The sequence below is a fragment of the Phascolarctos cinereus genome, unplaced genomic scaffold, assembly GCF_003287225.1.
Source record: "Phascolarctos cinereus isolate Bilbo 61053 unplaced genomic scaffold, phaCin_HiC Scaffold_726;HRSCAF=1367, whole genome shotgun sequence".
NCBI classification, from domain to species: domain Eukaryota; kingdom Metazoa; phylum Chordata; class Mammalia; order Diprotodontia; family Phascolarctidae; genus Phascolarctos; species Phascolarctos cinereus.
Window position 1 is genome coordinate 289,933,262 of NW_027556098.1, and position 25,107 is coordinate 289,958,368.

General features: G+C 36.1%; 1 protein-coding gene and 1 long non-coding RNA gene across 4 annotated transcripts in view; one reads left to right on the forward strand and one right to left on the reverse strand.

Annotated features, from left to right (window-relative positions):
- Positions 1-21,577, reverse strand: part of LOC110214972 (uncharacterized) — a 40,124-nt gene extending 18,547 nt beyond the window's left edge. The window contains exon 1 of the long non-coding RNA XR_002326404.2: positions 21,217-21,577. This is a non-coding gene — a long non-coding RNA (uncharacterized LOC110214972). The remainder of the gene's footprint in view (positions 1-21,216) is intronic.
- CNTN5 (contactin 5) overlaps positions 1-25,107 on the forward strand; it is a 1,537,434-nt gene that overhangs the window by 570,005 nt on the left and 942,322 nt on the right. Inside the window, exon 4 of one of the 3 annotated variants that reach the window (XM_078147163.1) lies at positions 6,258-6,316. The exons of the other annotated variants lie outside the window; for them this stretch is intronic. The gene's annotated coding sequence lies outside the window, so the exon portion shown is untranslated. The remainder of the gene's footprint in view (positions 1-6,257; positions 6,317-25,107) is intronic. 3 annotated transcript variants of the gene reach the window in all.

Below are 25,107 nucleotides of genomic sequence, written 5' to 3' on the forward strand. Positions count from 1 at the left end.
TGCCGATGGATTTCTCTAGATCCCAGTATACTCTGTCCTGCTTTGTCACTCTTTATCCATCATCTATATCTGTCATCATTGGCTCTGGGAACTGATGATTAAGAGAAAGTGCTCTTATTAGAAGAATAATGACCCATCCTTTTGAGGAAGTTGGAAGTCAAAGCAAATGGAGGTCTAATGAGAGAGAGAGAGAGAGAGAGAGAGAGAGAGAGAGAGAGAGAGAGAGAGAGAGAGAGAGAGAAAGTAAACACAGAAATTATTATCTCTTAGGCATTGGAAGGTAGAGGCAATACTTTTCCTTTTTTAAATTTCTTCTGAACATGAGTACATCTGCATCAAAAGGTTACTTTCTAGTGGTGTTGAACCCATATTTAGGCAAAACACTTCAGGTTCCATTCGGCACTTCATGATCAAAGATTGTTAGAAATGGAAAGTCTTTAGAAATCATTAAAGATTATTCCTTTTGCATTGACTCAGAAGGCCATGTGTGTATGCGTGTGTGTGTGTAAATACACACACACGTGCATACACATACCTACACACATACAGTTCCGCATATATGAATATGCTCATGCATATATGCACACATATATACAGAAGTGTATAGATACATATGCATATGCTTATCATTCATGTAGTAGTTATGTTCTATAAAGTGACTAGGAATGCTGATTTAGTGAATTATTCCTCGTAGGGGAAATACAGAGTTAGGCTCCTGAGACTCTGGTCACAATGTTTACTTTAACATTTTCCAAAGCAACCTCACATCAGTGAATTTCCTCTTCCTTTTTCTGGATGTACCATATTATTGATTCATTAACATTGAGTTCATGGCCAACAGCACTATGTATATAAAACTCATGCCTGAATGAAGCTCATCTAATACATATATTTTCTCCTTAAGGCACATTACAGCATTTCTGTGCTTAGGAACACTAGATAGCACTTCAGCACTACGCTTGGGGCCCATTCCAAACATCAAAATCACCCAAAAAAGCACAAAAATTCAAAAAAAGTGTCAATAAATAGAACATGAAAAGAACACTTGTTTATGTCATGAGAGTTAAGACATGAAAACAGGGAATGGCCTCACTGGACCAAGAGCTGGCAACAAGCATCACGGGCAACTCAAAATTTTAATGGCTCTGGGTATGTTTACTAATTACAACAAAAGCACTGTGGGTATTGATTTTGGATTGCAAATATATTTTAGTAAGTAGGTGAATTTGCAAATATGGAATCCACAAATAAGAATCAACTATTTAGTTATTTATTTGCTGGTAGGATTAATGCATGAATTCTTTAGCATCCAGTGACCTATTAAAGCAGAGTAGTGAAGTGAAGTGAAAAGAACATTAAGTTTAGTGCTAAGTTCAAATCTCAGTGGTTACTTTCTAGCTGTGTGACCTTAACTAGGTCATTCAATTTTGCTAGGACTCATTTTTCTTCTGTGTAAAATGAAAGGATTGGACTTGATGACTGTTAAGGGGTCTTCTAATTTCAAAATGTTATTCTTATGAGTAATGTAATTTTCCAGGTAAGTAAACTGAGATCCAGAGATCAGTAATGGGTGCAAGGTAATAGAGCCTAGGGATCCTTAACTTGATCACACTACCCCCTTCAATGATCCTAGGAATGCATAGGTGATAGGTTTTGCATTCATCATATGCTTCACAGGAATGTTATGAGAAAATCACCTGGCTACAATTTGCAGGAACGTGTAAAATGTTCTATAAATGAGATTTTTTTCTCTTTTTATTTTTTAAATTTTAATTTATTTATGTTTAGTTTTCAACAATCACTTCCATAAACTTCTAAGTTTTAAATTTTCTCCATTTCCCTCCCCACCTTCCTCCCAAAGATGACATACAATCTGATATAGGCTCTACATATACATTCTTATTAAACATATTTTTATGTTAGTCATGTAGTAAAGAAGAATTCGAACCCATAGGAGGAACCACAAGAAAGAAGAAACAAAACAAAACAAAAGAAAAAAAAGAGCAAATAGTATACTTCAATCTGCATTCAAACTCCATAGTTCTTTCTCTGGATGTAGACAGCATTTTTTCGTCATGAGATGTAAGTGAGATTTTTTAAAATAAGAATTCTCTTTTATTTTAGTAGCAAATACATTTTGTATATTCTCATGGTCATTGAATAGATCATAAGATCTAAATGTCCACTAGGCTTCCCCCTCACCCTAGCTCCACTTCTTCTTTTGAGGTTACCAGTTACCTATCCTTACTCAGGCTCAGGGACTTGAAACATCCCAGGTAATGTTTAACTGTTTCTGCTCCCTTACCCATCATATCCAACCAAAAGCTAATCAATATAATTTTTAATACCAAAATACCTACCCTAACTTCTCCATTCATAAAACTGTACCTCTAGTTTCAAAAAGCTTTACCTGAGGTACTTATAGTCTATTAGAAGATATGAGATGTATATCTAAGAAATTAGATAACAAGCACTTATTAAATACCTACTATATGTCAGGCACTACTGTAATATAAAACAGTGTATGATAAGTGCTAAAAGAGAGGTATACAACATATAAGAGCCCAGCAGCTCTACAAATCTCTTATTATTGAAGAAATAGGACATAAATACCTAAAAGATTAAATAATAATATATTTGTACAGCTATTTCTAGACAACAAAGAAGACAATCATAGAAAACTGCACAATTAATTGCTAAATGAATCATCTAGACAATAAGTGATAGGGAGAAATCTTTTACTAGTATAAGATGGTCAGGTGAGGCTTTATGGAAGATGGGAGATTTGAACTGCACTATAAATAATGACTTGGATTTGGACAGAAGGTAGTGTGGAAGATATTACAATTGGGTAGAAAAGCATGGGAAAAACCAAGAAGACAGGAAATCACAGATTGAAAGGTGGACCAAGAAAGGTCACCTAATTTAGTACCCTATTTTTTTATTATAGAGATGCTGTTACTTCCCAAAAGTCATACAGATTATCAGTGTCAGAGCCAGCATTTGAACTCAGGACTTTTGACTCCAAATTCATAATTTATATCATTGGATCATGCTAATTTGAGACAGTTAATGAACCACTTTGGCTAAAGCACAAGAGTAGAGCAGTAGGTGTAAATGTCAGGAAAATAGTTTGGGGCAAGTTGTATAAGTTTTTGAATGCCAAACAAAGGAGGTTGGTACTTTGTACTGTTATATTGGACTTTGTCAAAGACCCATTAAGAACTCTGCTAAGATGAGCACAGCCAAGATGGTAGAGAAAAGCCAGGAAGTTGACTGAGTTCTTCCCAGTTTCCCTCCGAAACATTAAATCAAGCCTCTAAAAGGATTTTGGAGTGACAGAACCTAAAAAAGACAGAGTGAAACAAATTTCTAGCTTGAGATAACAGGAATTTAAGCTTAAGATAATTTAGGAAACGTCTGTCCCACTTGGGTAAAAGGGGAGTACAACCCAGTGAAGACAGTGTCTGGGCAAGCTAGTGAGAGACTCTTAGCTACAGCACAGATCAGCAATGGAGGCCCCTCGGTCCTGGCTAAGCAGGCCAGTGGCACAGAAGGCCAATATGAGGTCTCTAGCCCCAGGGCCGAAGGCAAACCGCCAGCCCTGGAAGCCCATGGCACAACAGGTGCAACTAGCACAGTTGGACACCCTAGTGCAGTAGACAAGCCACCCGCACCTGAAGCCGTGGTGCAGAAAGCCAGTGACAGGACCCCTGGCTCAGATCCCAAAAAACTTGGGAGAGTTTCCCCTGTGCCCCAGGAGGAGAGATCAACTTTAAAAGCCATGAAAAAAATGAGCAAAAAATAAAAAAGAGCCATAACCATAGAAAGCTACTATTGGAGAGAGGAAAGATCAAAATACAAACTCAGAAAAAGATAACAATGTCAAAATGCCAATATATGAATCCTCAAAGGGGAATATGAATTGGTCTCAAGCCCAAAAAGCCTTCTTGGAAGAGCTCAAAAAGAATTTAAAAAACCCAGTAAGAGAGGTAGATGAAAAAATTGGGAAAAGAAATGAGAAGTATGCAAGAGAGAGTCAACAGCTTGGAAAAGGAAGGACAAATATTGACTGAAGAAAACAATTCTTTAGAAAATACAATTGGACAAATGGAACATGCTTAACATTCTACTACCTGGACTCTCAGAGTCAAGGTGGTCCTTGTCCCAAGTCTAGAAATAATGGAATTTGGAAACTTTTATTTCTACCCAAGACTTTCAAATTTCCCTCAACTTGTCCAACCAATATTGCCATCCAATTTCTTAACTCTAATAGACTCAATATCTCTAAGAACATGAAATATAAGCCTGACACAATCTAACTATGTGACCTTCACCGATTTGGTAAATCCACTTAACTTTCTGTGACTCAATTTCTTCATCTGTGAAATGAAAATGATAATGTCAAACTGTCCCAGGGCTATCATTACTACAAGGCTATTGTGAAAACTAGTACTGACTTCCCTATTTTTTCAGTTATTGGATTCAACATTTTCCTCAGTGACTCAGGCTTGAAACTTATACAGTGAAAAGACATGTGGATTTGGTATCAGGGGACCTAGATTCAGGTTGCCAGGTTTGTCAGTTTGAATTTCATTTACTCATCTGCAAAATGAGCATGTTGGCCAAGGTGGCCTCCAAAATCCCTATCAACTCTAACTCTTGACTCCTTCTCTTTCCTTATGCCTGTCAAAATTCACCAGTTCTTCAACTATTTCTTCAAAATGTTTTGTGCATCCCTCTGTTCCCTTCATTCTTTCTGTCTTGCTGTAACAAGATTAATTCAATCTCTTAATACTTCTGACCTGAAATATTGCAATAGCTTCCTAGCTGGTATCCTTGACCCCGTACTCGCTGTCTATGTAATCCATCCTGTAGACAACTGCTAGATTACTATTTTTGATACATGGTTCTGCCCATGCCCTTTCCCTCCTCAAAAACCAAGGACTCTATGGTTCTTTTTTTAATTTTTTAATAATTTATTTTGATTTATCAACAATCACTTCCATATGCTTTTAAGTTGAAATTTTTTTCCCCTTTCCTCCCCCCACCCTCCCCAAGATGGTGCACAATCTGATATAGGCTTTACATTTAAGTTCCTATTAAAAATATTTTCACATTAGTGAAGTTGTAAGTACAAATTAAAACCAATAGGAGGAACCATCAGAAAGAGGAAACAAAACTCAACAGAATGTAATAATAAGTGATAGTGATTTGACTTCCATGGTTCTTTCTTTGGATGTGGACAGCATTTTCCATCCCGAAGGTAATAATAAGTGATAGTGATTTGACTTCCATGGTTCTTTCTTTGGATGTGGACAGCATTTTCCATCCCGAGGCCTCTGGAGATGTCTTAGATCCTTGTAATGCTGAGAAGGGTTCAGTTTAACAATATTAGTCATCCCATTATGTGGCTGTTATTGTGTACAAAGTCCTCTTGGTTCTGCTCACTTCACTCAGCATCAGACCATATAAGTCTTTTGAGATTTTTCTGAAGTCAGCCTGTTCATCATTTCTTATAGCACAATAGTACCATTACATTCATATACCACAACCTGCTCAGCCATTCCCCAATTGATGGGCATCCTCTCAATTTCCAATTCTTTGCCACCACAAAAAGAGCTGCTATGAATATTTTTGTACATGGGGGTCCTTTTCCCATGTGTTTGATCTCTTTGGGATATAGCCCTAGAAGTGCTATTGCTGGATCAAAGGGTATGCACATTTTTGTAGCCCTTTGGGCATAGTTCCAAATTGTTCTCCAGAATGGTTGGATCATTTCACAACTCCACCAACAATGTATTAGCGTTCCAATTTTCCCACATCTTCTCCAACATTTATCATTTTCCTGTTTTGTCATGTTGGCCAATCTGATAAGGTGTGATGTGGTACCACAGAGTTGTTTTGATTTGCATTTCTCTAATCAATACCGATTTAGAGCATTTTTTCATATGACTATAGATGGCTTTAATTTCTTTATCTGAGAACTGTCTGTTCATATCATTTCACCATTTATCAATTGGGGAATGGCTTGTGTTCTTATAAATCTGTCTTAATTCTCTATATATTTTAGAAATGAGGTCTTTATCAGAGAGATGGTTTAAAAATTCTTTCCCAATTTCTACCTTCCTTCTAATCTTGTTGCATTGGCTTTGTTTTGCAAAAACTTTTCAGTTTAATGTAATCAAATTATCCATTTTGTTTTTTATAATGTTCTCTATCTCCTGTTTGGTCATGAATTCTTCTGTTCTTCCCAGATCTGAGAGGTAAACTATTCCTCATTCTCCCAGTTTCCTTATGGTATCAGCCTTCATAAGTAAGTCATGAATGCATTTTGACTTCATTTTGTTATATGGTGTGAGATTTTGTTCTATACCTAGTTTCTGCCATACTCTTTTCCAGTTTTCCCAGCAGTTTTTTTTCAAAGAGTAGGTTCTATTCCAGAAGCTGGGGTCTTTGGGTTTATCAAATAATAGATTACTATAGTCATTGACTACTGTGTCTTGCATATTTAACCTATTCCACTGATCCACCTCCCTATTTCTTAGCCAGTACCAAGCAGTTTTGATGATTGCTGCTTTATAATACAATTTAAGATCTGGAATTGCTAGGCCACCTTCCCCTGCATTTCTTTCTATTAGTTCCTTTGATATTCTGGACCTTTTGTTTTTCCAAATGAATCTTGGTATTATTTTTTCTAACTCTATAAAATAATTTTTTGGTAGTTTGATTGGTATGGCACTGAATAAGTAAATTAGCTTAGGTAGGATTGTCATTTTTATTATATTAGCTTGGCCTACCCACGTGCAACTGATGTTTTTCCAGTTATTTAGATATGATGTTATTTGTGTGAAAAGTGTTTTGTAATTGTGTTCATAGAGTTCCTGGGTTTGTTTTGGGAGGTAGACTCCTAAATATTTTATAATGTCTACAGTAAGTTTAAATGGAATTTCTCTTTCTGTCTCTTGCTGTTGGGCTTTGTTGGTAATATATAGAAATGCTGATGATTTATGTGGGTTCATTTTATAGCCTGCACCTTTGCTAAAGTTGTTTATTATTTCAAGTAGTTTTTTACTTGATTCTCTAAGTATATCATGTCATCTGCAAAGAGTGATAGCTTTGGTTCTTCTTTGCCTATTCTAATGCCTTCAATTTCTTTTTCTTCTCTTATTGCTAAAGCTAAAGTTTCCAGTACAATATTGAATAACAGTGGTGATAATGGACATCCTTGTTTCACCCCCAATCTTATTGGAAATGCTTCTAGCCTGTCCCCATTCCATATAATGCTTGCTGAAGATTTTAGATATATGCTATTTATTATTTTAAGGAAGACTCCATTTATATATATATCTATATATAGATATATAGATATATATCTATATATAGATATATATCTATATATCTATATATAGATATAGATATATAGATATATATAGTATACCATTTATACTAGTGTTCTAGTGTTTTTAATAGGAATGGGTGTTGCATTTTATCAAAAGCTTTTTCTACATCTATTGAGATGATTGTGTGGTTTCTATTGGTTTTGGTTTTGATATGCTTAATGATGCCGATAGTTTTCCTAATATTGAACCAACCCTGCATTCCTGGTATAAATCCTACCTGGTCATAGTGTATTATTCTTGTGATAAGTTGCTGTAATCTATTTCTAATATTTTGTTTAAAATTTTCGCATCTATATTCATTAGAGAAATTGGTCTATAATTTTCTTTCTCTATTTTGACTCTTCCTTGTTTAGGTATCAACACCGTATTTGTATCATAAAAAGAATTTGGTAAGACTTCTTCTTTACCTATTTTCCCAAATAGTCTGTATAATATTGGAATTAATTGTTCTTTAAATGTTTGATAGAATTCACATGTAAATCCATCTGGCCGTGGAGATTTTTTCCTAGGGAGTTCATCAATGGCTTGTTTATTTCTCTGAGATGGAGTTATTTAAATATTTTACTTCCTCTTTGGTTAATCTGGGCAATTCATATTTTTGTAAATATGTATCCATCTCACTAAGATTGTCAAATTTGTTGGCATATAGTTGGGCAAAATAATTCCTAATTATATTGTAATTTCCTCTTCCTTGGTGGTAGCTTCCCCCTTTTCATTTTTGATACTAATAATTTGGTTTTTTCTTTCTTTTTTTAAATTAAATTAACCAAAGTTTATGTGTTTTATTGGTTTTTTCATAAAACCAGCTCTTAGTTTTATTTATTAGTTCAATATTGTCTTAATTTCAATTTTATTATTTTTTCCTTTGGATTTCAATATTTCTAATTTGGTGTTTAATTGAGGATTTTTTAGTTGTTCTTTTTCTAGTTTTTTTAGTTGTATGCCCAATTCATTAATCTCCTCTTTTTCTGTTTTATTTATGTAAGCATTTACAGATATTAAACTTTCCCTAAGAACTGCTTTCGCTGAATCCTATACGTTTTGGTATGTTGTCTCATTATTGTCATTTTCTTAAAAGAAATTATTGATTGTTTCTATGATTTGTTGTTTGACCCAATTATTTTTTAGGATTAGATTATTTAGTTTCCAATTATTTTTCAGTCTATCTTTCCATGGCCCTTTATTACATATAATTTTTATTGCATCATGATCTGAAAAGGATGCATTTAAGATTTCTGCCTTTCTGCATTGGATTGTGAGGTTTTTATGCCCTAGTACATGGTCAATTTTTGTGTATGTGCTATGTACTGCCGAGAAAAAAGTATATTCCTTTCTATCCCCACTCAGTTTTCTCCAGAGGTCTATCATACCTAACTTTTCTAATGTTCTATTCACCTCCTTAACTTCTTTCTTGTTTATTCTGTGGTTAGATTTATGTAGTGCTGAGAGGGGGAGGTTGAGGTCCCCCACTAGTATAGTTTTGCTGTCTATTTCTTCCTGTAACTCCCTGAACTTCTCCTCTAAGAATTTGGATGCTATACCATTTGGTGCATATATGTTTAGTAATGATATTACTTCATTGTCTATGGTGCCTTTTAGCAGGATGTAGTTTCCTTCCTTATCTCTTTTGATTAGATCTATTTTTGCTTTTGCTTTGTCTGAGATCAGGATTGCTACCCCTGCTTTTTTACTTCAGCTGACATAATATATTCTGCTCCAGCCTTTTACCTTTACCCTGTATGTGTCACTCTTTTTCAAATGTGTTTCCTGTAAACAACATATTGTAGGATTATGGTTTTTAATCCATTCTGCAATCCTTTCTGTTTTATGGGAGAGTTCATCCCATTCACATTCACAGTTATGATTACTATCTGTGTCTTTTTCTCCATCCTTTTCCCCCATTTATGCTTTTCTTTCTCCTTTTTCCTTTCCCCCTTCACTAGTGTTTTGCTTTTGACCCGCCTCCTTCAGTCCCTTCCCTTTTATTATCCCTTTCCCTTTTCTTCCCCTTTACTCTTACTGCTTCTTCCCTCCCTTCTTTCCCCCCCCTTTTCTTTCCCTTTTCCCTCCTACTGCCTATAGGGCAAGTTAGATTTCTATACCTAACTGATTATGTTATGCCCTTCTTGAGCCAAATCTGATGAGAGTAAGGTTCAAACAATGCTCCCCCCTTCTTTCCCTCTGCTGTAATAGGATTTTTGTGTTTTCCTGTAATGTAATTTACCCTTGTCTGCCTCCTCCTTTCTCAGTACATTTTCTAAGATCACTTATTTGGATCCATTTAACCCACTTGATTAGATTTTTTTTATCATTACATCAAAGTCAACTAATATCCACCCTCTTTATGTATACTCCTTTAACATGGTGTAATAACAATACAGTTCTCAAGGGTTGCAAGTCATATTCCCTTGTAGGGGTTTAAACACCCCCCCTTATTAACAACATATTGTATCTTTCTGTCCCATTTACCTTTTTAAGTCCTTCTTGAGTCCTGTACTTGAAGATCAAATTTTTTGTTGAGCTCTGGTCTTTTTATCAGGAAAGTTTGGAAGTCTCCTATTTCTTGAATATCCACCTCCTCCCTTGAAAAATGATGCTCATTTTTGCTGGGTAATTGATCCTTGGCTGCATTCCAAGCTCCTTTGCCTTATGGAATATCATGTTCCATGCCCGGTCTTTTAATGTAGAAGCTGCAAGGTCCTGTGTAATCCTGAGTGTGGTTCCACGATATTTAAATTGTTTCTTTCTGGCTGCTTGCAGCACCTTCTCTTTCATCTGGTAATTTTGGAATTTTGCTGTTATATTCCTTGGCATTGTCAATTTGGGATCTCTTTCAGGTGGTGATGGTGGATTCTTTCTATGGTTATTTTCCCTTCTGGTTCTAGGACTTCGGGCAGTTTTCCTTTATGATTTCCTGAAAGATACTGTCCAGGCTCTTTTTTTCATCATGATTTTCAGGTAGTCCAATAATTTTTAAATTGTCTCTCCTGATCGATTTTCCAGGTCGGTTGTTTTACTGAGTATTTTACATTTTCATCTATTTTTTCATTTTTTTGTTTCTGTTTGACTGATTCTTGCTCTCTCATAGAGACATTAGTTTCCATTTGTCCAATTCTAGTTTTTAACAGATTGTTTTCTTCTGTTAGTTTTTTGTACTTCCTTCTTCAATTGGTCAATTGTGCTATGTAGGGATCTCTCTCTTCTGTTAGTTTTTGTCCTTCCATCTTCAATTGGCCAATTGTTTTTTAGGGACTTGTTTTCTTCAGTGTATTTTTTTTCCAATTGGCCAATTGTATTTTTGAAGGACTCTTTACCTCTCTCATTTGACTATTAAAATCCTTCTTGAGCTCTTCTAAGAAGGCTTTTTGGGCTTCAGACCAGTTCATATTCCCTTTTGTTGTTGCAGATGTGGGTTTGTTGACAATGTTGTCCTCTTCAGAATTTCTGTCTTGATCCTCACTCTTCTCATAATATGAATCTGCAGTATGTTTCTTTTTACTCATGGTGTTTCTTTATTCCCTGGCCTTTTAAGAGATTGAGCTCTCCTGCTGGGAAACAGAGGGCACTGACCCAGGCTTCTTGTGTTGGGAGCCTAGGTCTTGGTCACTGGCTTTGTGTGCTGGGGCCTCTTATGCTGGCAGTTGAGGCTGTAGGTTTCTGGCAGCTTACCTCTTTGTTGGGCTGGAATCAGCAAGGCTGGAACTTTCAGGCAATTCTAGGTTGCCTGCTTTTCCTTTCCTTTAGCTTTCTTCAGCTCCTTTTAGATGGGTGCTGCAGGGTGTTTATCTGCCTGGGGCCCCTTGCAGTGTTGTCTCCCTTGTTTCTGCTCTCACTGAAGCACTAGGAGGTGCAAGTGTTGGTGTTTGCCTGTTCGACCACCTGGGCTTCAGGATTTCTTCACAATTGGAGGCTGCAGGGCTCAGACAGCTCACCTGGTGTTGGGCTGGAACCAGCACGGCTGGGACTTTAGGAAACCTTTAGGTTGCTTACTTCACCTCCTTTCAGATGAATGCTGCAGGGTTCTTATCTGTCTGGGGCACCTTGTAGTTCTTCCTCCCTTATTTTTGCTGAGGTACTGGGAGACCCACTTGCTGGGCTTCTGCACTGCTGCTCCTGGTCTTTCTTCTAGTTCAGCTCTTCCAGGGTTTTTTTCTGGGGTGATATTTTCTGGGTTTTCAGAGGTTGATAGGAGAGAGTGAGAGTGACTACCTTTTCACTCTGCCATCTTGGCAGTAAATGTTTTCATTTATTATGTTTTGAACAGCTAATATATAAAATGGAATATAATAGGTGCTGAGGTTGTGAAGGTAGGGAAAAAACCACCACATTTCCTGCTCCTGGGAAACTTATAATCTTCTAGAAGGGATTAGCTGCAAACTTATTTGTATGCCATACTAATTTAGCCAGTCACATGTATGCTAAAATGTGAAAATGGTAATAGGAGATATGAGTACTTGCATTTCAGAAGGTCATTTTCTCATTTAGGCCTTTTTTTCAGCCTTATCTTCTATTACTCCCATGCACTTGTTATTTATTCTATCTGAAGTATCCAGAAAGGCTTCATTTAGCAGGTAGAACTTGATCTGTGCCTTCAAATAAGAGAAAGATTCTGTGAGGCAAAGGGGAGAAAGAGGATAATTCCAGGCATGGCAGATGGGGGACACAGTCTGTGTAAAGGAATGTCAGAGGAACAGAGAGGAACAATTTGGCTAGATTCCATATTGCAGGAGGGGCAATAATAATCAGTGATGCTGGAAAGACAGGTTGAATCTAAGTTGTTAAAAATTTAAATTTAAAGAAAGGAGTTTATATTTTCTCCTGGCTCTGTGGGTATTTTCAAGTTGTGCAATGTCAGAATCAGATCTGCCCTTAAAGAAAATCATATAGAGAAGATAGGCTGGAGTAGGGAGTGACCTGAGTCAAGATGACCAGTTAAGATGCTGAAATAATCAAGGTGAGAAGTTTGTGAGTAGAAAGAAAGGCATATATGTGAGAAGTGCTGTAGAGGTAGAAATGACAATGTTTAGCAACTAAATAGATATGCGAGGTCAGTGAGGATAAAGAATTGAATATGATGCCAAATGACTGGAAGATTTGAAATATGTTTGATAGAAATAGGGAAGATTGGGAAAAGGATGGATTTGGGAAGAAATATATTGTCTTTTAGAAATATTGAGTTTTAGCTATGTTTAGAACACCTAGCTAGAAATATTCACTAGGCAGTTTGATGATGTGAGACTGAAGCTCAGGGGAGAAACTAGGATTAGATACATAGATTTGTGAGTCATCTACAAAGAAATTGTCATTAAACTTATGAGTTATGATGAGATCAGCAAAAGAATGTATGTGGAAAGTGAAATGTGTGGATCCAGAACAGAGTCATAGGAATACTCACAGTTATAGAATATGATGTGGTGGATGAACCAGCAAGGAGACTGAGATATGGTAAGAATAAGCAAACTTAAGCTGCCTGTTATGTGAAAGACACTTTGCTGTGTTGAAGATACAGGTATTTAAAAATAAAAAGATGCTGACTTAAAGGAGCTTATATTCTCCTGGGATCATTGAGTTAGATAGACAAGAAAACTTACAAGTCAAGTGGATCAACTTCTTTAAAAAAATCAGGAAATTAACCCCAGAGTGTTTCATAGGGTAGGACATCCAGGTAGTAAATGAGAGAGTCAGGGTTTGAATTCAGCTTTTTTAATTCTAAATCCACAACTCTTTCTGCTAAGAAGTCATTTGATCTCTTAGCCCAACACTGGCTCTGGAGACAGAGCATATGATTTCCTAACCTTCCTCTGAGGTTGCTATCTGTGACTTTGGCCTCTGAGGTTCCCTTGAAATCTATGATCCTATGATCTCTTATTGTACTTTAAAAAATGTGTCACTTACCACACTGGACCTCCAGTTGGACCATTTATTTTAATGAGGTGGCTTAATCTAGGCCCATTTGTCCCCAACACTCCAGCTTCATGACCTTCCTTATGTGTTCATGAATCAAACTACTCTTCCAACACGCAGTTTCCAACTAGTTAGTATTTTCAAAGTATCCTTTTCATTCAACTGACATTTTGTTGACAACCCTCTGTATGGCCAATGAATGCCTGTGATCTTACTTCCTTCCCAAAAGCCAACATTGAAACCAAGGTTCTTTTTCTTTTTAAACTTAAATTTACTTCAATGTTCATTGAATCATGTTGTCTTTCCTAGTACTCAATACATGTTAATGAATGAAATGAATGTTGTACTCTGAAAGTAAAACATGGACCTCAGTTTGAAGGAAAGGACAGCCTGGGGACTCAAAGTCCCAGGCGATGCATGGACATACTATATTAATCTCAGGATGTAGACATGCTGACAAATGAAAACATGGAAATATTCCCTTTGATTCTAACATGAGGTTGATTTGAATTTTAAGGTATTCAGAAGTGCTACACTGTTGCCCTTTTCCCTTTTATCTCACTACACACTTGTAAATGTGGTAAATTATTCAGAACTACATGCATTCTCCAGAGAATTGTTTTTATTGATGTTTTATTATGTAAATATTTAAACATTGACTTTTATAATGGGCAGCCTCCTGTACATTCTGATGGCATTTTGACAGAAACTTTGCAATATGTGTCACAAGTCAGTTTTTGCTGACAGCCCAAAGCGGAACTCCCAAGAAATGTAAATAGATGTCATCTCTCATTTGTAAGAGGTTTGAAAATTATGAATTTATAAATATTTAATAGTGCTGGGTCACACTAAATTTGCTCCGCCCATTAGAGTATATGTCTGCTTATGCGTAGAGTTAGTGTTGAGAAGCTTTCCTTGAGACAGTATTATCCAGATGGCAAAATGAGAAACCAAGGAAAATAGGTTGGCTTTTGGGGAAGCAGGTCATTGGCTAGTGACCTGAGGATTGTTTTCAGAGTACTTGCTTGTGCATCATTTATTTTGTTCAATGTCTGAAACAAATAGGACTGGCAATAATGGTGTTAACTTTTATCCACTCTGGAACATAAAGAGACATAATTCACAACCTTTTCTCATTACCCTTTTAAATGATTTCATCAAAATTATTTTTCCTTTCATTTTGATACTAAATGGAATTTTATAGAAAGGGTTCCAAAACCAAGTATTATATATCAGTCAGAACACAGCATAAACACTGAATGGAAGAATAAAAGAATTCAGTAGGCAGCTGTAATTGATATTCTGATGTTCAATTAACAAGTCCTTTTTCCGGTTGAGAAAATTCAGACCTTTCCCAAGGCTATGTAAAGGGTTCACATTACTCATGTTATTTGAGGTTAGGCTATTTTATGTATCACTTAATTAGTGAGAAAAGACTGTGTGTCAAAACACCTAATGAAGATTTCCTCCCTGGAAGATTATCTGTCTTACTTTTTTTTTTTACAAGTAGACAAAAGGTTGACTATTGTTTGAATTCTTAAAGTGAGAGAAATCATATAAATTGGTCTTTGTAAAAGTAACACCATTTTATTGTTCTACATAAAAAAAGCATTTCTGAACATTTTGGTGTATAGCATTTCATTCATTCAACAGGCATTTCTGAAGTACCTATTGTGTGCCAGATATCATGCTAGCTGCTGGGATTATAATGAAAATAAAAGAAACAACCCTTGTCTTCCAGATGCTTACATTTTTAATTAATAGTTCATGAAGGATTTTACATACTTTATCTTACTTGATCTTCAAGCTTAGATTTGAAGGACACATATTATCTCTATTTTACAGATGAAGAAACTGAAACTCAAAATGTTTCTATTATTTACCCAAAGCCATATAAGTGAGACAGATGTTTCTATAATCCTAACTACTGATTCAGTGCTCTGTACACTACACTAAAAATTTTCCTTCTTTGTTCAACTTTTCACTATTACTGAAAAAATAATTTTCCATCTTAAATTACAGGACAACTTACAGAATGAGCTTAAATTCAGAAGAGAGAGAAAGATATATGGAGACAGAGACACAGAGAAAAAAGAAAGAGACACCAATAGAAACAGAGGGGAAAAGAAGATGGGAAAAGAAGAGGGGAGGAGATTAGAGGAGAGTGGAGAGAAGTGGAATGTATTTGCCCAATAGGTTTCTTATCATCTTACTGGAACAGCATGCCATCTTCCCTCCCTTCTTCCCATTTCAGTCTTTCCTTTCTAATTCTTGCTTTCCATTTCTTTGAAATTTCCCTAGTATGGACCATATCACACAATTTTTCCTTCTGACTGGTATTACATTCTTTCATTTCACTGTAGGCTTTCAGTAGTTCAATCAACAGCCATTTATTGAGCTTCTAGTGTGACAGGCACTGAAGTGGTGCCAGGTATATCAATATGGCCATGAAATGATCTCTAACCTCAAAATGCTTACAATCTGATTGATAATGCACCTTATATACAGACATGTAGTTTGCAATGTCCACTAAGCAGTTGGGAGTGGAGATTAGGAGAAGAATTTTAATTATATATACAAATCTGTGAGTTATTGACATAAATGTGATAAATGAACCTATAGAACTTAGTGATATTACAGAGAGAGAGAGCTTGGAGACAGTAAAGTAGAGGGCCCAGTACACACTCTTGGGATACAACTACTCAAAGCAGGTGACATATGGGTTATGATCCAGAAAAGGAGCCAGAGAATAAACAAACAGGCTAGTACAATAGGAAGAAAAACAGAAAAAGGTAGGTCATGAAAATACAGTGGAAGAGAGTGTCCAAAAGGAGGGAGTGGTGAACAGTGCCAAAATAAGCAGATGGGTCAAGAAGGTAAAATCTAGCAAAATTTGGCAATCAGGCAATTATTAATAACCATAAAAAAAGCAATTGAAGTTGAGTGGTAAATTTGAAAGTTAGATTGCAAGGGCTTAAGAAGTGAATGGGAAGTTAGGGTTGTGGTTTGTCCTTCATTCTCGAAGAGGATGACATCAGGAAAGTGGTGCCATGACTTAAAAGTGAATTGGATTACAGTGAGGGAGGGCTGTGCGAAGTCACCAGCCTCACTTTCTCCTCCAAAGCCATCTGGGTCCAGTAGCCAGATATAGATCATCACAACTGGAGATGGCCCAGGATGTAGTGGGAGACCTTGGACCATTCAGTGATTAGGGCTATTTAAGAAATAAGCCAAAGGATGGCCTCTTTAATTTAAAAAAAAATAATCAAACTGGGAGGGGGACACTCTTAGGGTTGTTTCTGGCCAAAAAAGAAATAGTTGCTATTTATATTCACTCTGACCAATCAGGCCCCCCCCCACAACAACAACAAAAAACATTAATTGAGGGGCAGCTAGGTCACTCAGTGGATAGAGCACTGTCCTAGAGTCAGGAGGAGCTGAGTTTAAATCTGGCCTCAGACACTTGACACTTACCAGCTGTGTGACCCTGGGCAATTCATTTAACTCCATTGCCTAGCCAAAAAGCAAACAAACAAACAAACAAACAAACAAACAAAACATTAAGTGGTGCTTGGCCATGGACCTATTGGCCAACTGGAACTGGCCAGTTGGGTCCCCATTGGGCAGCTCAGACAACTCAAAGTTTTGTGGTTTGTCTTCATTCTCAAAGAGGACTTGATATCAGAGAGGAGTCAAGGAATATAGATAACTTTTCTTTTAGGAGTTTGGCAGTAAAATTTTGTCTCTTCAATTTGTTACCTTCACCCCTGTGAGGGTGAGGACCATTTTCTAATTTTCCTACATCTTCTATAGCACCCAACTCAGTATTGAGCACATAGTAAAAGATCTCACTTAATATTCATAGATTTATTTGGATTATATTCTCTTTTATTGGTCATCAATGCTATATATTTTCTGAGTTTAATTGAGTATTATGGGAAAGTCAATTTGGCTTTGATAAACTAGGCTAAGTTCAGTTAAGACTCAAATTTCAGGGACATTAATCTATTTATTGTTTAAAAGGAGCAGGGGGAGGGGCGGAGCCAAGATGGTAGAGTAAAAGCAGTGACTTGTTTTGAGCTCTCCCCTAAACCTCTACACATACCTGTTAAAAATAGTCCTAAACAAATTCTAGAGCAGCAGAAAACACAAAAAGAGTGAAACAAATTTCCAGCACAAGACAACCTGGATGGATGATTGGAAAGGTCAATCACACTGGGCTGGGAGAGGAGCACAGTCAGTGTGGGCCCCACAATCAAAGACAAGGCCTCAATAAACCTGGAGCGGGCCTCAGGGGATTGAATCATGTGTAGCTGTGGTGGTTTCCAGACTTCTCAACCCAGGAACACCTATGACAATGTAGAATGTCAGTAGGAAAGGTATGTCAGACCTTGGTGAGAGAGGAGCTTGGTCTGACCCCAGTCCTGGTACAGCCCCAGGGCATTGGCTGCTTCCAGAGTTCTCAGTCACACATGGAGGGGGAATTGAGTGGCTGATCAGAGAGGGACTGCAGAGATCTCTTTCCTGGTGCTGAGGCAGGAATATCTTGTTTGCCTGTGCTTGGTTCTGTGTCACACCTCTGGGTGGTAGTCCTGGGGTGAGGAGTGTTGGTGTGGTGGAGATTGTGGTGGCTCTTGTGGTGGCAGTACAGAGAGAATCCTCTTGACAGTTCCAAGGCAGAAAAGAATGCTTGTGGTCAATCATAAACCATAGCACAACCCAGCAAAGGAGTAAACATCTCACCTTTGATCATATCACCAATTTACACATCCCTGGAAATATCTCTAAAAAAAACTGTACAAAACCCCTGAAGCTTGTGACAGCATATTTTCCACACTGGAAGCAGACCCCTACCTTAACAAAGAGTTTAAAACTCAAGTAATTGTCTGGGATCATGGGCAATCAGCTCAAAAAAAATAAGACCACAGAATCTTACTTTGATGACAAAGAAGATCAAAATGTACAAGCAGAAGAAGCCAACAAAGTCAAAGCTCCTACATCCAAAGCCTCCAAGAAAAATATGAATTGGTCTCAGGCCATGGAAGTACTCATGAAGGATTTTGAAAAGCAAGTAAGAAGAGTACAGGAAAAATTGGGAAGAAAAATGAGAATGATGCAAGAAAATCATGAAAAACAAGTCAACACATTGCTAAAGGAGACACCAAAAATACTGAAGAAAATAACACCTTAAAAAATAGTCTAACTCAAATGGCAAAAGAGGTCAAAAATACAATGAGCAGAAGAATGCCTTAAAAAGCAGAATTGGCCAAATGGAATAGGAAGTCCAAAAGCTTACTGAAGAAAATACTTCCTTAAAAATTGGAATGGAGCAAATGGAAGGTAATGACCTTATGAGAAATCAAGAAATTGTAAAACAAAACCAAAAGAATGAAAAAAAATAGAAAACAATGAAAAATATTTCATTGGAAAAACAACTGACCCAGAAAATAGATCCAGGAGAATTTAAAAATTATTGGACTACCTAAAAGACATGATGAAAAAAATAGATTGGATATTATCTTTCAAGAAATTATCAAGTTAAAACTGCCCTGATGTTCTAGAACCAGACAGCAAAATAGAAATTGAAAGAATCCACCAATCTCCTCCTGAAAGAGATCCCCAAAGGAAAACTCCTAGGAATATTGTAGCCAAATTCCAGAGTTCCCAGGTCAAGGAGAAAACATTTCAAGCTGCCAGAAAGAAACAATTCAAGTATTGTGGAAACACAATCAGGATAATAGAAGATTCAGCAGCTTCTGCATTAAGGGACCAGGGGGTTTGGAATATGATATTGCAGAGGGCAAAATAAAACCAAGAATCACCTGCCCAACAAAACTGAGTGTAATCCTTCAGGGGAAAAATGGACGTTCAGTGAAATAGAGGACTTTAAATCAGTTCTGATTAAAAGACCAGAGCCAAATAGAAAATTTGACTTTCAAATACAAGAGAAGCATGAGAAAAGGTAAAGAGGAAAAAGAAATCTTAAAGGACTTGTTAAAGTTGAACTGTTTACATTCTGACATGGAACAATATTTGTAACTCATGAGAATTTTGTCAGTATTAGGGTACTTGGAGGGAAAAATATGAGGATAGATAGATAGATAGATAGATAGATAGATAGATAGATAGATAGATAGATAGATGGCACAGGGTGAGTTGAAGATGAAGGAGCAATATCTAAATATAAAATTAAGGGGTGAGAGAGAATTAAACTGGGAGAAGGAGAAAGGGAGATGTAGACTGGGGAAAATTATCTCACAAGAAAAAGCTTTTACAGGGGAGGGGAAGTAGGGGAAGGTGAGACAGAATGAGTTAATCTTATTCTCATTTCATTTGGCTTAAGGAGGGAATAACATACACACTCAATTGGGAAGGAAATCTATCTTGTTTTACAGGAAAATGGGGTGAAGCGGATAAGTGAGTAGGGAGATAATAAAAGGGACGGCAGATTGGGGGAGGGAGTAATCAGAAGCAAACACTTCTGAGGAGGGAAAGGATCAAAAGAGAGAATAGAATAAATGGGGGGGATAGGATGAAGGGAAATATAGTTAATCTTTTACAATGGAAGTGTTTTGCATGACTACACATGTTTAACCTGTATCGAGTTGCTTGCCATCTCAATGAGGCTGGATAGGAAGGGAGGAAGGGAGAGAATTTGGAACCCAAAGCTTTAAAAACAAATGTTAAAATTGTTTTTACATGCAACTGGGAAATAAGATATACAGGCAATGGGGTATAGAAATCTATCCTGCCCTAAGGAATAGAAGAGGAAGGGGATAAGAGAAGGGGAGAGGTGATAGAAGGGTGGGTAGATTAGGGGAAGGGATATTCAGAATGCATGCAGTCTTGGGTTGGGAAGAAGGGCAAGATGGGGAGAAAATTTGGAGCTCAAAACCTTGTGGAAATGAATGTTGAAACCAAAAAAAAAATTAATTAACATAAAAAGTAAAATAAAAAATAAAAAGGAACTTAGAAGTCATTTTATAGATGTTAAAATGTCAGTCCAGTTAAGCATCTAGCCCAGTACTACACAGTACTTGCCAGAGCCAAGATTGAACCCAGTCTTTTGACTCCAAACCTAATGCTTGTTCCACTCTTCAAAAAGATCTGTATTTTGTATATATGAAGAAACTGAGGACCAGAAACATTAAATGACTTGGAGGAAGGCATATAGGCAATAAGTAGAAGTGATGGGAATTAAATTCAGGTCTTATTCTAATTCCAATGTTCCTTCCAGCACAACAAATATTATTCAGCTAAAAATTGGAAATTTTTTCAAGTTAAAGTTATTCAAGTGAAAAACGATTTAGGGATACTTCATATAAATGTGAGGAAAAATGCAGAATTTCATACAATACAGAGGAGGAAGTTGTTGAGAGACTGGAAGAAAAAGCCAACAATGTTAAACATAATTTACAATTACTTAACTGCCTTATCTTTTGTCTTGTAAGAATACAAATAATAATTAAGACAGCAGGCAGACAGGCAGAACAAGATCTCTCATGAGTATCTACAATTTTAACAACACATTAAGAAGAAGTTTGTTAAAGCATTAATTTTCTTAACTGGACTACTCCTTCATGAATAATGACCTTGAAAATTAATTTGAATGCTGATTTAAATAGAAATGATCTGCTAAATAGAAATTAGTGAAAGCTCTTCTCTTCAAGTAATTCTCCTGAAAAGCAAAGAAATCAATAACCTGCCTACTAAGTTTGATGCGATTTTGACAATTACATTTAATGGTGAAGTTGTTTCACAAATTCTGCTCCAACCTAAAAGACTTTTAAAAATTGAAATATGTGCCAAATACATAATAATTAGAGCCGAATCTACAAGTGTAGAAATAGCATTGCAAAGTAGAAAGAACATTGACTGAGGAGTCGTAGTACCTGGGTTCACATCTTACCTCTCTGTTGCCACCACTCCAGTGTAGGCTCACATCAACTCAGACCTGGACTGTTGTAATAGCCTTCTGGTTTTCTCATTTCTCCTTCACTCCTTCATTCTTCTCTGGGTCCTATTTCTGACTCTGGATTTTATTTCCTTATTGGGCTGAAGTAGCCTTCTTACCCTGAGGCTTCATCTTGAGACCTTCTAACCAAAGAAAATTACTCCACCCCTGTGGCCTCATCCTCTGAGCTTTCACTTGGAATCTCCATTGTAAGGAAATACTCAGGCCACCTATGTTCATGCCTTCATTCTCTCCCAGTGTCTGCTTCTCCTTCTACAGACTTTTTTTTCCCTATTGACTCTCCCTCCCGTCTCCAGCTTTATTTAATAAGTTATCTTCCTCTATTTAAATGCAAGCTCTCTGATTGCAGGAACTGTCTTTCTTTTTGTTTGTATTTCTATTCCCAGCTCTTAGCAAAGTTCCTGGTACATAGTAAATAAATGTTCGTTGAATTATTGGTTGATCTCCCTGACTGAATTTTCCCCTACTCCAGTTACTCAGCTACCAAAATGATCTTTTATAGAATAAATCTGATCATATTAAATCTACCACCCTGCCCCATCCCTCTACTTTTCTGACCCTCTTTTTAATAAGCTTCAGTGGCAACTTCTAGAATCAAATATAAAATCCTCCATTTGGCTTACAAAGGCCTCCAAAACCTGACCCCTCCTACCTCTCCAGTTTTCTTAAACTTTAATTCCCCTCCACATGCTCTGTGATCAGTGACACTGGGCCACTTACTTTGCCTCCCACAAGCCATTATTGCTGTTCAATCTTTTTTTCAGTCATTTTTGACTCTTTGTGACCCCATTTGTGGTTGTTTTAGCAAAGGTAATAGAGTGGTTTGTCATTTCCTTTCCAGCTCATTTTGCAGAGGAGGAACTGAGGCAAACAAGGTTAACTGAACTTGCCCAGGATCACATAGTTATTAAGTGCCTGAGGCCAGTTTTGAGGTCAGGAAGATGAGTCTTCCTGACTCCAGGTGTGGCACACTATCTACTATGCCACCTAGCTGCCCTTCCACAAGATGTTACATCTCAATTCAGGAATTTTTACTGATTGTCCCAATGCCTGGAATTCTCTCCCTCTTAATTTTTACCTCCTGGCAACCCTGGTTCTGGTTTCCTTCAAACATCAGCTAAAATCCCAAAAGATTTTCTCAATCCCCTTCAAGGCTTGTGAAATCCCTCTAAGATTACCTCCATTTTATCCCATATATATCTTGTTTTTACAGTTGTAAAGATAATTAAAATTATATACTAACAAAACTGTGAATTTAAATTAAATGCCTATTACCTCCAAAAGATAAAATCCAAATAAAGAACGCATAAAATTGATATCTTAAACAATCTAATGTTAAAATCGTAAGAAAAGAACTAACAAAGGAACAAAAATAAAACTAATAAAATTATTATTCCACAAAGATTTATAGCTGAATTTCATCAAACATTTAAAGAGTAATTAATGCCGATATTCTACAAATTATTCTCAATGACTGACAAAGAAAGCACCCTATAAAACTTATTTTATGAAATAAATATGCAATACATTGCAATACCATGAACATTTATTTAGCAACTTCTGTGTGCCAGACTCTGTTCTGAGAACTGGAGACATAAATAAGAAAAAAGAAAATAGTCCTTGCCCTCAAGTTGCTTACAATCTAATGAGGGGAATACACAGAAGGAAGCTTAAAAGAGAGGAGGGGAGACAAATGGGAACATAAGTGGTGGAGTGCATGAAGCTCAGAGGAGATGAATCCATGCAGCTGATAGAAAATGGAGAGATACCTGGAAAGCCTAAACCTCTATAAAGGAAAGTATTGGATTCATTTGTTGCTCTTCCCTCTAGTCCTCCAATCTGAAGGGAGAGACAACAGTAAATATGATCCTAATATCTATACATGGACAAATAAAATAGAAAAAAAAATAATTTTAGAACATTATTATTAAAGAATATTGATTCAAAAATTAAATAAAATTTTAGCACCAATATTAGTGTAGCCATTATGCACAATAATTATTCATTGATCAAGTTGAATTTTTACCAGGTTTCTCAAGATAGTTCAACATTCTGAAAACAATTAATTATATTAAAATGAAAAAGTACAATGCTATATGATTATATTAGTAGATACATAAAATACTTTGATAAAATAGTACTCAGTTATAAGGAAAACTCTATCAAGAAGAGGCAAAGAAGGGCCATTTTAGCATGATAAAACATATTTTTCAAAGTCAGTATTATTCACAATTGATAAATTAGAAGCTATCTCAATAAACAGAAGATTAAAGTGATGGTCCTCCTGTCCCCTATTATTTGACATCTTTCTAGAAAAGTTATTGGCAGTATTAATGAAAGAGAAAGAAATACAAGGCAGAAATATTGGCAGAGGAGACAAAATAATTCTATTTGCAGATGACACAATTTCATTAGAAAACCTCAGAGAACCAGTAATTGAACTAATTAGGACAATATCTTCAGTAACATAGTAAAATACAAAAGAAATAGACTGTCAACATTTCTATGTAGCAATAACATAAATCAGGAAGAAGTGAGAGAAATCTCATTCAAACAAAATTCAAAATGCATAAATAACTGGGACACAAATTGCCAAGACATTCAATATTTCATAAATGCAACTTCATAATAGTATAGCACTAAAAGAAGACAAATATTTGGAGAAATCTTCGTTGCTCATCGTATGCCACACTTATATGATAAAAATTCATTTACAAATTGAGTGATATGCCAATCAAGCTACCAAGAGGTTGGGTACTTCAGAATGTTAAATAAAATGAAGAACAACTTTATCTGGAGATGAAAAAGCTGTAAATGATCAAGGGAAATAAAAGGGGGGAAAGTAGGATTGAAAGGACAATTAAGCTTCCAAACATAAAATTATATTATAAATCAATATTTGGTGCTAGTTAAAAAAATGATAACATTAACTACATAAGAAGGAGCTGAATTCAGCAAGCAAGTATTTGTTCAAAGTAAGAAAATAAAATTCTTGGGAACATTGTAACAATTCTGAGAAAACTAAAAAGATGTTTATCAATAAAGGAGTGTAACTTACCATCTTCTGTCATACAACACAGTAATTTCTGAATGAATATATAATCTAATTATAGAAGGTTATGTAAAAAAAAGTCAGAGGAAAATTGAGGTCCCTCTCACACTTGTGTAGGAGAAAAATGCTTAATCAAAAAAAATTGACACAGTGGATCAGAAAAGAGAAAATATGTCCTAATTTCTATTAAATAAAAATAAAAATAAAAGATTTTGCATGAACAAAATCTATACAAGAAGAATAAGAATGGAAGCTCTTACTTTTTTAAATTGCATCATATATCTTATAAAAGTCTGATACCCAAGATAAAGAATTTAACACAAATATATATGATTAAAAGTCAAATGGTAAGTGGTCAGAGATTATGAGAAATATTTCCAAAGGGAATTACAATTAACAATAATATCAATTATTTCTCCATATGAAATCTAAATTATAACAATGAATTTTATCTTACACCAAGCATTTTGGTAAAGATGACAGAAGATAAAGTAGTCAATGTTGGAGGAGTGCTGGGAGGGCAGATATACCAATACCCTATTAATAGAGTTGTAAATCTAATCATTCTGGTAAAGAATTTGGAATTCTTTATAAAAAATATATAAAATATCCATGTCCTTTGATGGAGAAATTGTTCTATTAGACATATACCTCAAGGAAGTTAAGGGTAAAAATGAAGGCTTCGTATGTAGCAAAATAATCATAGTAGCATCTTTGGAGGTAACAAAGAAATGGAATCAAAGATGTTGCCTATTAATTATGGAATGGCTAAA